Source organism: Equus przewalskii, chromosome 9 (genome assembly GCF_037783145.1).
Source record: "Equus przewalskii isolate Varuska chromosome 9, EquPr2, whole genome shotgun sequence".
Taxonomy (NCBI): Eukaryota; Metazoa; Chordata; class Mammalia; order Perissodactyla; family Equidae; genus Equus; species Equus przewalskii.
Window position 1 is genome coordinate 20,299,854 of NC_091839.1, and position 17,808 is coordinate 20,317,661.

Here is a 17,808-nt window from a genome sequence, read left to right on the forward strand (position 1 = left end):
GAACATGATTTAAGTTCCTTGACTGCGAAAGCAATTGTATCGGGTTTCCACTTTCTGCTACATTGTTACTCTTTTTGACAACCTAAAACTGGTGTTATTTTACTTAGGGGAGACTCACTTCCACATAGATCAAATGATGGTGCAAAATCTCTCTCTGCGAGGAAAGTCGAAGGAACAGTTCTCGAGACCCAACTGTATTTGAAAGATAATATGAATGGCGGCAAATGCAATTATGTCGCAGATGTCAAGGATTTGCCAGACCCGCAAGACACAGAGTGAGATGCAAAACCGCGTGACCTGAACCCAAAATTTTACCTGTGGTTGTAGGTTCCACTCATGTTTGCTGGAAATACTACACCTTGTGAGACACTTACAACTGTGAGAAGTTGGTTTTCACGACCGGACATGCTCATCTCTACGAGAAAGATCTAAGAAAATTTGCTCCAGTCCACACAACACTGAACAGCAGCATTCAGGGAAAAGAAGTTCCTCTGCACTGGCTCCTAGGACATCTGTTCTCCCTGAAGTTTTCCATGAAGATGCTGCACAGTTATAATTTTGAAGATGCCATTGCAATTTCACGAATCCACATACAATAAGTAAAAACAAAACTTTTCCATACTCCTATTTTTAGAAAATAACCAACATCCTACCAGGACACACAGCAGACTCCCCAGTGGCTGCAGCTCTGAAGCTCAACAGGACTGAGTGTTTGGGGAGGAAGTGACTCCACTGGGTGGGGAGCATCTCCTGGGCATGGAGCAGGTCAGTCAACTCCCTTCTTGTCTCCAGCCTCCCCAACACAGAGATGCTCACTAAGTGTTTGGAGAATGAATGAATGAATGAATGAATGAATGATTGTCTGCTACCTGCACGTCACCTAGGACCCCCTTCTTTTCCTTGGCCCTAGAGCATCACACAGACTGTAAGGAATCCTACACCTGGTAGGATCTGCTCCCTGGTGTAGACAACACTGCTCAGAAAAGCACCTCAGATGGGAGGTCGTTAGAGACTCACCGTGTCCCCATGCTAGAAGGAATCCCTGTGATTTTGGCAGGGCATGGGATCTGATCCTCATCTGCTCCCCTCTGGGTCGTCTCAAAGTGTCTGAGCTGTGGGCTGTCCACCCGCTCTGGCAGAGGGGGACAACCTCTGGCCTGCAGTTCCTCTTCTGTGAATGACCAAGGTTGTGGGCTCCTCCTGTTTCCTTGGGTCTCCCGACAGCATCCCCTCCCTCTCACCTATTTCTCTTTTTACACCCAGAATGGACATCCAGAACCCTCCAACTCAGAGATGCTGCTGCTGCTGCCCTTGCTGTTGGCAGATGAGTGGGCCGAGGGAAGAGGGGGTCAGTGGGGTGAGGTCTCTGCCTGCCCATCTTTTCCCTGCAAGGTCCTAGGCTCAGAGTGAAATATTTGGGCTGCAAGTACAGGAGTCAGTGACGGTGCAGGAAGGTCTGTGTGTCCGAGTGCCCTGCACTGTCTTCTATCCCCAGGAGGGCTGGAATGACTCTACCCCAGCTCATGGCTACTGGTTCTGGGAAGGGGAAAATCCATGCCGGGATGCTCCTGTGGCCACAAACAACCCAGATCATAAAGTGCAGGAGGAGACCCAGGGCCGATTCCAACTTTTGGGAGACCCCCAGCCCTACAATTGCTCCCTGGACATCAGAGATACTAGAACGAGGGATAATGGGAAATGCACTTTTCAGGTGGAGACAGAAAGAACAAAATGGAATTATAAATCTAACCCTCTCTGTGCATGTGACAGGTAAGGAGTGGGCTCCAGGTCACACTATCGGGGAAGGACCTGGGAGACACAGGGCAGAGCTGGGGTGGGACCCTGCTCATGACAGGATGTGGGGCTACAGTGTGTCAGAGCTTAGAGGGAGCAGCTGAACCAAAGTCTGAGGATTCTTTAAGGGCCACACCTAGGACCCTCCCTCCTAATCCCCATGTCTCCCCTTCTCCTCACCAGCCATGACCCACAGACTCCACATCCTCATCCTGGGGATCCTGGAGTCTGGCTGCCCCAGGAACATGACCTGCTCTGTGCCCTGGGCTTGTGAGCAGGGCACACCCCTCCTCTTCTCCTGGACATGGGCTTCCTCACCTCCCTGGGCCACAGGACCCTCCTTTCCTCGGTGCTTACCCTCACCCCACGGCCCCAGGACTTTGGCACCAACCTCACCTGTCAGGTGAAGTTCCCTGCTGCTGGTCTGACCTTGGAAAGGACCATCCAGCTCAACACCACCTGTGAGTTTGGGGCCAGGACACTCACATCCCTGAGGTGTTGGGGGCAGGAAGGCCATGCTGGGGACCTAGAAGACACAAGCTCTGCCCCTCCTGCATTTTTGTGGCTTCAAGTGGGGGGTGAACTTATCTCCCCCCATCCCTTCCTCTCACTGCAATGGGAATCCCCTTTTCTCATCCTAAGTTCCTCAGAGGACCCAGCAATCAGTGTCTGCCTAGGGGATGGCGCAGGTAGGAAGGAGCCCCCTCCTGGGCTATAAGGAGCAGGACCTTTTCCAGCTCAGGGGAGGGCGGGTCCCTGCCTCACCCTGGACTCACCCCGGTGACCAGAGAGCCCTTTGTGGGTGAACCCAGTGGTCCCTCCCACCCTCAGCCCCAGTGGCCTCTGTGAGCAGCTGTCCCCATCCGCCCCTCACTCCCCTCAGACTTCACCCCACCTCGGCTCCACAAGGAGAACAGGGCAACATTCCCATGGCAGAGCCTGCCTCTCAAGGCCCCTCATCTTCAATCTTTGGACAATTGCTCCATCCTCGACTTTTTATTTTCCCTAACAATCATTAATTTAAGTATTTTTGAACAAGTAACATAATCACCTGTCCAAAACTTCAAAATGCACAGCAGAGTCTGTCCTCAGATGCCCGGTCTCCTCCAGGGAAGTGACCAGTGTCCACAAGCTGCTCTCAACCTTGACTGCTTCCCCTACAGGATCTCAAGGGTCCTTTGGTGTTAACAGCACAGATGTCCTCATTCTTCTCCCTGACAGTGGAGTTTTCCGTGGTTTGGATGGATTCCGATTCTGCATCTTCTGTTCATGGGAAAATCATGGTGTTAAGTTTATTCAACCAACAGCAAGGCTGCAATCAGCAATCTCCTGTCTCCTGTCACACGTGTGCGTTATGTCTGTGGGATAAATTCCAACAGCGAAAGAGCTGGATCACGTGTTCTTTCTGTATCGAGACCTACGGCCGCGTTGTTCTCCAGCTAGGGCGGAAAAGTTTACATTCCCAACACGGAGAGCTGAAAGTGTGCTTTCAGCAACCCAGTATGGGGTAAAACCTTCACTTTTGGCAGTAGCAGGTGAAAATCAGTATCTCCCTATAGTTGTTTTTATTTATATGCATTATTTTATTATTGAGGAAAAATTCACTAAAATTAAAGTCACTATTTGATCCATTTGCAAGTGTAAAATAGTTGGTTTTCAGTACATTGACAATGATGTCCAACCATCACCTCTATCTACTTCCATCCATCAATGTTTTCATCACCACAAGGAGAAGCCCTGTGCCCGTGCCACTCTCCGTACTCCCCTCCCCCAGCCCCTGAAACCCCTACTCTGCATTCTGACTCCATGGATTTGCCTATTCTGGACATTTCATATAAGTGGACTAGTACAAAATGTGAGTTTTTGTGTCTGGCTTCTCTCACTTTACAAGAGTTTGAAGCTGGATCCATAAATCTTGTATCAGTAAATCTTTTTTTTTAATTTCATTTATTATTTTTTTTTTGAGGAAGATTAGCCCTGAGCTAACATCTGCTGCCAATCCTCCTCTTTTTGCTGAGGAAGACTGGTCCTGAGCTAACATCCGTGCCCATCTTCCTCTACTTTATACGTGGGACGCCTACCACAGCATGGCTTGCCAAGCGGTGCCATGTCCGCACCCGGGATCCAAACCTTCAAGCCCCGGGCCGCCGAAGCGGAACATGCACACTTAACTGCTGTGCCACTGAGCTGGCCCCTTTTTTAAAAAATTATTAGTTTATTTAATTTATTTATTATTGAGTTCATAATGGTGTACATCAATGTGAGATTTCAGTTGTACATTATTTCTTGACTGTCACCACATAAGTGCTCCCCTTCACCCCCTGTGCTCATCCCCACCCATTCCCCTGGTAACCACTGAACTGTTTTCTTTGTCCATGTGTTTGTTTATTCTCCACATATGAGTGGAATCATCTGGTGTTTGTCTTTCACAGACTGGCTTATTTCGCTTAGCATAATTCCCTCTAGGTCCTTCCATGTTATTACAAATGGGATGATTTTGTCTTTTTTATAGCTGAGTAGTATTCCATTGTATATATATATACCACATCTTCTTTATCCAATCATCGGTCGATGGGCACTTGGGTTGCTTCCATGTCTTGGCTATTGTGAGTAATGCTGCAGTGAACATAGGGGTGCAGGTGTTACTTTGGATTGCTGATTTCAAGTTGTTTTGGTAGATACCCAGTAGCAGGATAGCTGGATCATATGGTAGTTCTATTTTTAGTGTTTTGAGGAATCTCCATACTGTTTTCCATAGTGGCTGCACCAGTTTGCATTCCCACCAGCAGCGTATGATGCTTCCCTTCTCTCCACACGCTCTGCAATACTTGTTACTTTCAGTCTTAGTGATTATAGCCATTTTAACAGGTGTAAGGTGGTGTCTTAGTGCAGTTTTGATTTGCATTTCCCTGATGATTAGTGATGCTGAACATCTTTTCATGTGTTTATTGACCATCTGTATATCTTCTTTGGAAAAATGTCTGTTCATCTCCTCTGCCCATTTTTTGATTGGGCTGTTTTTTTTTTTATTGTTCATTTGTGTGAGTTCCTTCTATATTATGGAGATTAACCCCTTGTCAGATACATGATTTGCAAATATTTTCTTCCAATTGGTGGGTTGTCTCTTTGTTTTGATCCTAGTTTCTTTTGCCTTGGAGAAGCTCTTTAGTCTGATGAATTCCCACTTGCTTATTTTTTCTTTTGTTCCTCTTGTCTGAGAGGACATGGTATTTGAAAAGATCCTTTTTAGTTAGATGTCAAAGAGTGTACTACCTATATTGTCTTCCAGGAGTTTTATAGTTTCAGGACATATCTTCAAGTCTTTGATCCATTTTGAGTTTATTTTTGTGTATGGCATGAGATAGTGGTCTACCTTCATTCTTTTGCATGTGGCTGTTTAGTTTTCCCAACACCATTTATTGAAGAGACTATCTTTTCTCCATTGTATGTTCTTGGCACCTTTGTCCAAGATCAGCTGTCCGTAGGTGTGTGGGTGTATTTTTGGCCTTTCAGTTCTGTTCCATTGATCTGTGTGCCTGTTTTTGTACCCGTACCATGCCGTTTTGATCACTATGGCTTTGTAGTACATTTTGAAGTCAAAGATTGTGATACCTCCAGCTTTGTTCTTTTTTCTCAGGATTACCTTAGCAATTTGGGGACTTTGATTGCCCCATGTGAATTTTAGTATTCTTTGCTCTGTTTCCATGAAGAATGTCATTGGGATTCTGATAGGGATTGCCTTGAATCTGTAGATTGCTTTGTGTAGTATGGACATTTTAACTATGCTTATTCTTCCAATCCATGAGCAAGGAATCTCTCTCCATCTCTTTAAGGCATTATCAATTTCTCTCAGTAATGTCTTATAGTTTTCATTGTTTAAGTCCTTCACCTCCTTGGTTAAATTTATTCCTAGGTACTTTATTCTTTTAGTTGTGATTGCAAATGGAATTGTATTCCTGAGTTCTCTTTCTGTAAGTTCGTTAATGGAGTATAGAAAAGCAACTGATTTTTGTAAGTTGACTCTGTACCCTGCAACTTTACTGTAGTTGTTAATTATTTCTATTAGTTTTCTAATGGATTTTTTGGGGTTTTCTATATATAAGATTATGTCGTCTGCAAACAGCGAGAGTTTCACTTCTTCCCTCCCTGTTTGGATTCCTTTTCTTCCTTTCTCTTGACTAATTGCTCTGGCCAAAACCTCCAGTACTATATTGAATAGGAGTGGTGATAGTGGGCATCCTTGTCTTGTTCCTGTTCTCAGGGGGTGGCGCTCAGTTTTTGCCCATTGAGCGTGATGTTGGCTGTGGCTTTGTCATATACGGCCTTTATTATGTTAAGGTAATTTCCTTCTATCCCCATTTTGTTAGGAGTTTTTATCATAAATGGTTGTTGGATCTTGTCAAATGCTTTCTCTGCATCTATTGAGATGATCGCGTGGTTTTTATTCCTCAATTTGTTGATGTGGTGTATCACATTGATTGATTTGCGGATGTTGAACCATCCCCGTGTCCGTGGTTTGAATCCCACTTGATCCATGATGTATGGTCCTTTTGATGTATTGCTGAATTCAGTTTGCCAAAATTTTGTTGAGAATTTTTGCGTCTATGTTCATCAGCTATATTGGCCTGTGGTTTTCCTGTTTTGTGCTGTCCTTGTCAGGCTTTGGTATCAGAGTGATGTCAGCCTCGTAGAATGTGGTAGGACGTGTTCCATCCTCCCTAATTTTTTGGAATGGCTTGAAAAGGATAGGTATTAAGTCCTCTCTGAAAGTTTGGTAGAATTCTTCAGGAAAGCCATCTGGTCCTGAGGTTTTATTCTTTGGGATGCTTTTGATTGCTGTTTCAATCTCTTTCCTTGTGATTGGTCTATTCAGATCGTCTGTTTCTTCTTGACTCAGCTTTGGGAGGCTATAAGAGTCTAACAACTTATCCATTTCCTCTAGGTTATCCATTTTGCTGGCATATAATTTTTCGTAGTATTCTCTTATAATCCGTTGTATTTCTGCGGAGTCTGTTGCTATTTCTCCTCTTTCATTTCTGATTTTGTTTATTTGCGCTTTCTTTCTTTTTTTCTTTGTTAAGTCTGACTAGGGGTTTGTCAATTTTATTTATCTTCTCAAAGAACCAGCTCTTTGTTTCACTGATCCTTTCTACTTCCTTTTTTGTTTCAATGGCATTTATTTCTGCTCTGATTTTTATTATTCCTCTCCTTCTGCTGACTTTGGGCTTTGTTTGTTCTTCTTTTTCTAGTTCAGTTAGGTGTAATTTGAGATTGCTTATTTGGGATTTTTCTTGTTTGTTAAGCTGTGCCTGTATTGCGATGAATTTCCCTCTTAATACAGCTTTTGCTGTGTCCCATATGAGTTGGTATGGCGTGTTATCATTTTCATTTGTCTTCAGATTTTTTTATTTCTCCTTTAATTTCTTCAATGATCCATTGCTTGTTCAGTAGCATATTCTTTAGTCTCCACATCCTTGTGCCTTTCTCAGCTTTTTTCTTGTAATTAATTTCTAGCCTTATAGCATTATGATCAGAAAAGATGTTTGTTATTATTTCAATATTTTTAATTTGTAGAGGCTTGCCTTGTTTCCCAACATATGACCCATCCTTGAGAATGTTCTGTGTGCACTTAAGAAGAATGTGTATTCTGCTGTTTGTGGATGAAATGTTCTATATATGTCTATTAAGTCCAACTGTTTTAGCTTTTTGTTTAGCTCCACTGTTTTCTTGTTGACTTTCTGTCTGGATGATCTGTCCAATGATGTGAGTGCAGTGTTGAGGTCCCCTACTATTATTTTTGATATCTTATTTTAGGTTTGTTAATAGTTGCTTTGTGAACTTTGGTGCTCCTGACTTGGGTGCATAGATATTTATAAGCCTTATTCCTTCTTGATGTAGTGTCCCTTTGGTCATTATATACTGCCCCCTCTTTGTCTCTCTTTACTTCACTTATCTTGAAATCTACTTTGTCTGATATAAGTATTGTGACACCTGCTTTCTTTTTTTTGCCATTAGCTTGGAGTATCGTCTTCCACCCCTTCACTCTGAGCCTGAATTTGTCATTGGAGCTGAGATGTGTTTCCTGGAGGCAACATATTGTTGGATCTTGTTCTTTAATCCATCTTGCCACTCTGTGTCTTCTTATTGGAGAGTTCAATCTGTTTACATTGAGGGTGATTATTGATGTATGAGGGCTTAATGGTGTCATTCTGTCACTCGTTTTCCGGTTTTCCTGAATTTCCTTTGTCTCTCGTCCTGTGTGTTTTGGTCTACCCGTTAGCTTGTGCAGTTTCTTATGCTGTGCTTCTTAGTTTTTTCCTTATTTATTTTTTGTGTGTCTGTTCTGCTTTTTAGTTTTGGGCTACCCTGAAGTTTGTATTCAGAATCTCATGCATAACATAGTCCATTTTCTGATGGCCTCTTATTTATTTAGTCTAAACTGACTCTGTCCCTTTCCTCCTCCCCTCCTAAGTTATTACTCTCATATCTTATTCCAATTTGTGTTGTAAATTTGTGGTTAAAATGACAAGATTGTCTTTGTTTTTGGTATTTTCCTTCCCTTTAGCCTAATGCTATGCTTGAATATTTGCTATCCTATTCTGATTCTATCTGTCTCCTTACTCTGTGTTTTGTGGCCTCTTTCTCCCTTTTTGTTCTTTTTTCAGGTATGAGGGCCTTCTTGAGGATTTCTTGTGGCTACGAAGTCCCTTAGCTTTTGTTTGTCTGGGAAAGATTTAACTTCTCCCTCATATCTGAAGCATATTTTTGCTGGATAGAGTATTCTTGTCTGAAGATTTTTATTTTTTAAAGTTTTGAATATGTCATTCCATTCTCTCCTAGCTTGTAAGGTTTCTGCAGAGAAATCTGCTGAAAGTCTGATAGGAGTTCCTTTGCAGGTTATTTTCTTCTGCCTTGCTGCCCTGAGTATTCTTTCTTTGTCATTCATTTTTGCCAGTTTTACTGCTATATCCCTTGCAGTAGGTCTTTTTACATGGACAAATCTAGGAGATCTGAAAGTTTCCTCCACACACATTTCTCTCTCATTCCCTAGATTTGGGGAGTTCTCTGCTATTATTTCTTTGAGCACTTTCTGCTCCATTCTCCTTCTCTTCACCTTCTTGGATACCTATAATTCTTATGTTGCATTTCCTCATTGAACCAGATATTTCTCAGAGACTTTCTTCATTTATTTTTAGTCTCAGTTCTCTCTCCTCTTCTGTCTGGAGCATTTCAACCCGTCTATCTTTGATTACGCTGATTTGCTCCTCTACGATGTCCACACGAGCATTCAGGGAATCCGTATTTTGTTTTATCTCTTCCATTGTGTCTTTCATCTCTAGTATTTCTGATTGATTCTTCTTTATAGTTTCAGTCTCTTTTGTGAAGTAGCTCCAGAATTCATTGACTTGTTTGTCTATATTCTGTTTTACCTCATTGAGTTTTTTAAAGATAGTTATTCTGAATTCATTGTTGTTTAGTTTACTCATGTCTGAGTCCTCAGGACATAATTCTGGGTATTTATTGTTTTCCCTCTAGTCTGGAGTTTTAACGAACTGATTGAGGCTGGAAGTATGGGTTTCGCCCATTGTGCTATTATTCGGTTGCAGTTACAGCCTATCGCCACTGGGTGGGGGTCGAGAGCAGCGCATTCTGAGCCCTCTGCCTTCAGCCAAGATGGGGCAGCAAAGTGCAGGTCAGGGAGGCGGGGGTGTGCTTTCTCTTACACACAGTTCCAGGTTTCCAATCAGCTCTGGCTACCTGGTCTCCTGGGGTCTTGGCTTGATAAGGTCACCCCCCCCCACCCCGACCATGAAGCCTTTTGCCCTGTTAGAGGGCTTCCCTCGGCAGCGATCCCAGGCTTTAGGGGAGGGAGTCACGTTCTCTCTTACCCCATTCCAGCTACTCCAAAGGAGTCTCCAGCCTCTCCGCCCTCTGTCGTTTGGCTGCCGTGACTCTCCGAGGATTCCTGTGCTATTAGGATCTTTTCTGTTGGAATATGGTTGCTCCTGTTTGTTGTATGTTGGAGGGGAGAGAGTCCGCGGCAAGCTCACTCCATGACACTCTCAAAAACTCCAAGGAGTTTGCGTTTTTTCCTAAATATAATGAGAGGCCACTGAAATCTTTAAGTAAGAGAGTGACTTGGTCTGATTTATATTTTAAAAATAACTCTCTATAAACCAATGTTACCTCATTAAAAAATTAACTAAAAAAAAGAACTGTGGTGGCGTCTGTGTTGAGAATGCACTATGGAGGGAGCAGAAGCAGAATAAGGAGAATCATGGCTGGATGGCTGCTGTCGTGCAGAGAGTGATGCTGGTGGCTTGGACCTGGACCATAATTTCCAGTTGAGGGTGGGTTTTCTGTCCAGGGGGCAGGTGGAAATGTCAGAGGTGTATTTAATTGTCACAACTGGGACAGAAGGATGCTACTGGTGTCTAGTGGGTAGAGATCAAGGATGCTGTTCAACATTCTCTAACACTCAGGACGGCCCCACTGCCCAAGAATTATCTGACTCAAAATGTCTACAGTGCTGAGATTGAGAAATGTTGGATTACAGTAACGGTGGTGGAATTGGAGTAAGTGGATAGTTTATTTAATATTTAAAAAGTTGAACCGACGGGTCTTGGGGACAGGTTGTATATGGGAGTGAGGCAAAGGAAGACATCAGAATCATGCTGGGTAAGGGCAGATGTTGGTACCTCATAACAATGATATTCAGGCTGCTGAAGAGGAGGTTGAGGTGAGAAATAGAGAGGGCTGCACGTTCATGTGAAGCATGTTAGGTCTGAGATGTGCATTACCTATTCCCATACAGATGTCAAATAGACAGGGAAAGGTCAGGGCTGAAATATAATTTTATGAGTCGTCAGCATATTTCTTTAATGCTATTGTTGTGTGATTTGCGATCATTTGCTTTGGTTTGTTTTTTTAACTTTTTATTTTGAAGCAACTATATGCTTACAGGAGGTTGCAAAGAAATGAACAAGGAGCTCTCATGCACTCCAGCCTCCCCAACTGTTATCTTACACAACTATAGTACTATGTGGGAATCAAGGAGTTGACATCAGTAGTGCAATTCTGATTGCCAGTCCCAATTGGGGCAGGGGGTTTCCAACACCACCAGGCAATTCTCCAGACTCTAGCCAGGGGTTCTATAATTCGACTCAATTCCAACACTGTCTACTTGGAGATAGCATCAGATTCCACAGGTTAAAGGCTCAGTCCCACAAGACTGTCCTTCCCTTCCCCATTCAGACACCAATCTCAAATCCAGGTTGTCACCTGTGCTTCTGACCAACTGGCTGTAGATTGGAGGTTCCCACAATCCCCTCCTTCGGTATGATTAATTAGTTAGCATGGCTCACAGAACTCAGAGAAACATTTTACTTACCAGATTAGCGATTTATTATATAAAGATATAACTCAAGAACAGCTATGATACCAGTCAACACAAGGTTGACATAAGGGAAACCATAGTGTAGAAAAGAAACCATATTGTAACTTTGAATGACCTCTGATTAACTAAGCCACGCATGCTCTGTAGATTTTATGGACCCTCCCAGATGCTATAAGATGATAACTTTGTTCTTCTGAGTTCCTTAGGAATGTGATCACCTCCAGACAGAGAGTCTGTGCTGATGGCCATCATCAATGACAACTTAAAGATCAGGATATAGGCAACTGCTCCAGTCTCTGATGCATATCCAGTAAAACAAAAGACTGTCAGCAACTGAGACCAGATGTCTGCCCCGACCTGGAGATCTTATGGAGGCCCCACTGGGATCAGGTCTATTTTTCAGGGACTGTTAAAATTTGGGTTGTCTATACTCCTTATCCTTCTGATTGGACACTTGATTATAAAATGTGCTTTTTAGATGTTGAGAAAGACACAAAAGTCTAATAATACAAAGATGTCAACCTGAGGCCGGGAACAAGAGAATATTCCCAAATGAATGTTAAACCATGTCATTCCTCTAACCCAGATCTATGCCCAATTCAGCAGGAAGAAGCTAGATCAGTCGTCACCCCAAATCCATCAAGAATGAGGAATACCAAAGAATAAGGGGGATTGAAACGAACAGAGAGTTAGTCATTGATGATTAAATAGCTAGGAACTATAGGGTTTTTTTTCCTTTTTGCTTTTAGCTGTTTAACCTGCCCACTGTTAACTGTGCTGTTTAGGCAATATGCTATCTGAGTCCCACTAGGTTCCTATAGATAACTTCTCCCTGGAGCCTGGATCACCATGATAATGGGTGTGTCAGCTGTTCTTCAGGAATTAGGACCCCTTGTCCACTTCAGGCCAGTTGAGACCACCAACTCATCAACTGGGCCCACACAGATATCCAATAGGCGATCTTTTGATGTCAAGAAGCTAAAAACTCCAACCTCAGGTCATGCTAATGCCGCCATTTTGTGAACATGGCTCCTATGAAGAGGCATGGAGTCTGACTACGCTTGCACAGATCATCAATTACCGCACCTCTCCTCACCTCCAATCTTCTATCTCCACATTTCCGACCACCTTGCCCCCTATCCCATAAATAGCCCTGAGTCCCTATTTTTAGGGAGGCAAATTTGAGACTTGTTCTCACTTCCTTGCATGGTTGAGTTGTGATTAAACTCTGTTTCTTTTGCAATCTCATCATCTCAGTATTTGGCTTTCTAGGCAGCGAGCAAAAATGAACTTGGTGTGCTAACAGCTAGGTGGAAGAGACGTGTAGGGCAAAGTATGGGGAAAGGGAAAGCTTCCATGCTCTCTGTGGGAGCACCACTCTCCAACCCAGAGGCTCTCTGAACCCAGTCCTTTTGGGTTTTTATGGAGGCTTCATTACATAGCCATGATTGATTAAATCATTGGCCATTGGCAATTCATTCAACCTCCAGCCTCTTTCCTCTCCCCCTCCGTGGAGGCCAGGGGTGGGACTGAATGTTCTAACCCTCTAATCACATGGTTGGTTCCCCTGGCAACCAGCCCCCATCCTTAGGTACTTTCCAAAAGTCACCTTATTAACATAAACGCAGTTGTGGTGGAAAGGTGCTTGTTGTGAATAACAAAGCATCCATTTCACCTTTATGGTTCTGAAGTGATTTCAGGAACTGAGGACAAGAGACCAAATACTATAACAAAAGATGTTCCCATTGCTCTTATTGAAGCCTGGTACCTAGGGGTAGCGTAGATATTAAACCAATTTGCTGTTTTTCCTGTTTAACTTGAGGGGTGACTCAGGGGTGTTGAGGATTTGGGAGCTTGTTTTGCAGAATAAAGAGAGTGCCTTTGAAGAGGTTGGAATGGCCCTCAGCAGCTGTTGAAGCCCAGAAGTCAGATTGCCCAGGGGCATATTGGAAGCGACCCCTTTGTTTCCCTGAAGCTCCTCCTGCCACGCCCCTTAGCTCTATAAAACCCCCTTGCTTTCTGTTCTTGGGGAGGTGGATATGAGTGAACCCAGGCTCCCACCTACTCGTTTTGGCCTATTCAAATAAATCTTTCTCCATTTTTAAGCACCAATGTCTCAGTGTTTGGTTTCCTATGCATCAGGCACACACACTTGAGATTAAGAGGGTCAGTATCATTATTGCTCAGGAAATCTCAAGAATTTGGGGAAATGTGAGCCAGGAACCATGGACAAAGACCAAAATAAATATTTATTATAAACCCCAATATCACAGGCAGCATGTATTTTTAAAGTCATGGATGAAATAGGACATTGAGGAAAAGTGGTCCCGATGCATTCCAAGATTTAGGAGTCAGAGGAAGAGCCATGAAGGGAGATGAGGAAGTATGTCTAGAAAGATCATGGGAAAAGCGAGGAAGTGTGGTGTCCTCTGTACATTAAGTGCAGGCACCTTCACAAAGAATAAGTGGATGGTGCCCCAGGATGTGAGGAAGGTAGCAGTTCTAGGTGACATGGAAGCCAGACTGAAGCATTTCAAGAAGGAATTGTTACCGTACCAGGTTTGTTTTTCCCACCACCCAGAAAGCTAAACACCGAGACGACAAGATTGCAGAAGAGAGAGGATTTTAGTCACAAGGCAGCCATGTGAGGAAGCAAGAGCATGAGTCTCAAATCCACTTCTTCAAAAATGAGGGCTCAGGGATATTTATGAGGTAGGGGGGCAAAATGGTCTGAAATGTGGAGATAGATGATTAGACGTGAGGAGAGGTGAGGTAATTGATGATCTGTGCAAGCGTAGTCAAGCTTCATGGGTCTTCGTAGGACACATGTTCATAAAATGGTGGTGTTAGCATGATCTGAGGGTGAAATTTTTAGCCTCTTGATGTCAAAAAGTCACCTATTGGACGATTGCACAGGCCCAGTTGATGAGTTGGTGGTTTCAACCGGCCTGAAGTGGACAAGGGGTTCTAATTCCTGAAAAACAGCTCACACACCCATTACCATTGTAATCCAGGCTCCAGGGAGATGTTATCTGTAGAAACCTAGTGGGAGTCAGATAACATATTGCCTAAACAGTACAGTTAACAATGGGTGGTTAAACAGCTAAAAGCTACAATCAGTAATTGCAAAAAGGAACAAAAGCTTTAATTCCTAGCTGCTTGACCATCAATGTCTAACTGTTTTCCAGTTTCAATCCCATTATTGCTTGGTCATTCCTCATTCTTGAGGGATTCAGGGCAATGACCAATCTAGCTACTTCCTGCTGAATTCGGGCTTAGATCTGGGTTAGAGGAATGAAACTGTTTAGCAGTGATTTGGAAATACTCTCTTGTTCCTGACTTCAGGTTGACATTTAGCATTATCAGAATTTTGTACCTTGCTCAACAGTTTTGGAACAACATCTAAAGGCACATTTTATAATCAACTATCTGACCAGAAGGATAGGAAGTATAGACAACCCAAATTTTAACAGTCCCTGAAAAATAGACCTAATCCCAGTGGGGCCTCCATCAGATCTCCAGGTGGGGGCAGACATCTGGTCTCAGTTCCTGACAGTCTTTTGTTTTGCTGGATATGCATCAGAGACCAGAGCAACGGCCTATACCCTGATCTTTCAGTTGTCATTGATGATGGCTACTAGCATAGACTCTGCCTGGGGGTCATCACATTCCTAAGGAACTCAAAAGAACAAAGTTGTCAACTTAGGGCATCTGGGAGAATCCATAAAATCTACAGAGCATGCATGGATTAGTTAATCAGAGGTTATTTAAAGTTACCATATGGTTTCTTTTCCGTAATATGGCTTCCCTTATGTCAACCTTGTGTTGAGCACGTATCAGAATGGGTGACTGAGGGGCCGGCCCAGTGGTGCAGCGGGTTAAGTGTGCATGTTCCACTTCGGTGGCCCAGGGTTCACCAGTTCGGATCCCAGGTGCAGACACGGCACCACATGGCAAGCCATGCTGTGGCAGGCATCCCACATATAAAGTGGAGGAAGATGGGCTCAGATGTTAGGTCAGGGCCAGTTTTCCTGAGCACAAAGAGGAGGATTGGCAGCAATTAGCTCAGGGCTAATCTTCCTTAAAAAAAAAAAGCATGTCCCACCAGCATTTCTGTGTGCCAGCCTGTTCTCCCTAATCTCTTAAATTTTCCCCAAATCCTGAATCGGAGAGACAGGTCTGAGGGCACAAGCAGGTCAATCTCACAGAATAAAGCTGATCTCTTCCCCAAAGATGATGCAGTAATTAATTGGCTATTTATGCACATTGGGCAAGAGAACCCCATTTTGTGCGGTAACATCAGAATTCACCACCCCAAAATGTGTCCCATTGGCTAGATTTTTTTTTTGTTTTTTGAGGAAGATTAGCCCTGAGCTAACTTCTGCCAATACTTCCTCTGCTGAGGAAGACTGGCCCTGAGCTGACATCCATGCCCATCTTCCTCTACTTTATATGTGGGACTCCTGCCACAGCATGGCTTGCCAAGTGGTGCCATGTCCACACCCGGGATCCAAACTGGTGAACCCCATGCCACCAAAGCAGAATGTGCGAACTTAACCACTGCGCCACCAGGCTGGCCCCTGGCTTGATTATTTTTAAGAACTAAAAAACTCCAGAGGAAACTTTGGCCTTTCCTCTAACTGCCTAAAAGAATTTAAGATAGAAAGCCCATCCCAGGAAGGAACTATCACCATAGAGAACTCTAGGTGGTCAGACAGGAAGGCACCCGGCAAGGCCCATTTTTATCAAAGTTAGATGCCCCAGCAAACATTTGTTTACCAAATATTTGCTTTTACATCTCCATGTAAATTGCCTTCCTCCCCTTTGAAGTCCCAAACCCCTACCCCCAACATCCTCCTTTGTCTTTAACTGAAGATGGTATTTAAGGTGGTGGCTTTGGCCAGTTTGGTGAGTTACTCAGATTTCCTGGGTTTCTCCCCTGTATAAGTGTTATTAAACTTTGTTTAGGGGCCAGCCCCATGGCCGAGTGGTTGAGTTCACATGCTCCGTTTCAGCGGCCCAGAGTTTCACCAGATCAGATCCTGGGGGTGGACATGGCATTGCTCATCAAGCCATGCTAAGGTGGTGTCCCACATAGCAAAGCCAGAAGGACCTACAACTAGAATATACAACTATGTACTTGGGGAGTTTTGGGGAGAAGGAAAAGAAAAAAAAGATTGTCAAAAGATGTTAGCTCAGGTGCCAATCTAAAAAAATTTTTTAAATTAATTTAATTAAAAAAATAAACTTTGTTTGACTTTCTCCTGTTACTCTGTCTCATGTCAATTTAATTCTTAGATCAGCCAGAAGGACCTAGAAGGTAGAGGAATCGTTCTTCCTCCCCTACAGTTTCAAAGGGATCTCTAACCCTGAGGGTGGCCCACATTCTTATGAGGGGTTGTGGGGCCTCCAGGTGAGCCTGGAGAGCCCCAGGGAGTCAGGCTTGGCACCTTTCAGCCCCAGGATGGCAGAGGGTCCTTCCTCCCTTCTCCAGCGGAGGGGGCAACAGGGAAGAGTGGTGTGGACAGACCCACGGAAGGACCGAGATGTTGCCATTCTCCTGGCCCCCACCCCAATGGGTCCCACAGAGGGGTGGAAATGTTCAAAGGCACAGTGGAGCTGGGCCTAAGCTGGGGGGTGCTCAGTTCTCAGTGCATTCAAGGCAAGCCCCCAGCAGGACGCAGACTTCCACCCCTCCCTCTCCTCTGTGAGCTCCGCAGAGTGGAGGGGGTGATGTCTCTGACTCAAGGACTCCCCTAGGAGACGGGAACCCAGTCCCCTCGTAGGAAGCCCAGGTTGGGAGGTGGGGATCCAGGGATCAGAATGAAGAGGAAGGGGTATGTTATGGACTGAATGGTGTCTTCTCCCCTCAAAATTCCTATTTTGAAGTCTTAACCCCCAATACCTCAGAATGTGACTATTTTTGGAGGAAGGGTCTTTAAAGAGGTAATTTAGTTAAAATGAGGTCATAGGATGGGGCCTAATCCAATAGGATTGGTGTCCTCATAAGAAGAGGAGATTATAACACAGACACAAACACACAGGGAAGACCATGTGAGGACACGGGGAGGAGACAGTCATCTACAAGCCAAGGGGAGAGAGGCATCAGAGGGAAACAACCCAGCTGACACCTCCATCTTGGATTTTCAGCCTCCAGAAATGTGAGGAAACACATCTCTGTTGTTGAAGGCCCCCGATCTGTGGCGCTTTGTCGTGGCAGCCAGAACAAGCGAACACAGTGGACGTGAGGACAGGGGCAGCTGGCGTTACCTCCTCCAGGAGACTTCCCTGACTTCACCAGGAAGAAGTGACGCTCCCCTCCCCCAGACCATAATGAACACCTGTGGCAGCATGGGGGGAGGGACATCTACGAGCACATTGCCAGTGCTTTTCCATTGCTAAGGATCTCCCTTTAACAAACTGGGTCCCCTTGAGGTCAGACACTGTGTCTGACTTCCCTGCGTGTCCCCCGTATGCAGGATGGCGCCTGCCACACACGAGGTCCCAGGACATGGAGGTCGAATGGAAGACCTCAGTGTCTCTATGTGTCCAAAACAGAGTCATTTCAAGCCGAGGGGGGCAACGTCTGGGGGAGTCTATCCCCCTCACTCCACATC

The 17,808-nt window shown here is 44.4% G+C and overlaps 1 pseudogene; it reads left to right on the plus strand.

Annotated features, from left to right (window-relative positions):
• The first annotated feature begins 756 nt into the window (after window positions 1-756).
• On the plus strand, window positions 757-9,448 carry LOC139073692 (myeloid cell surface antigen CD33-like; annotated as a pseudogene).
• Window positions 9,449-17,808: the final 8,360 nt, after the last annotated feature.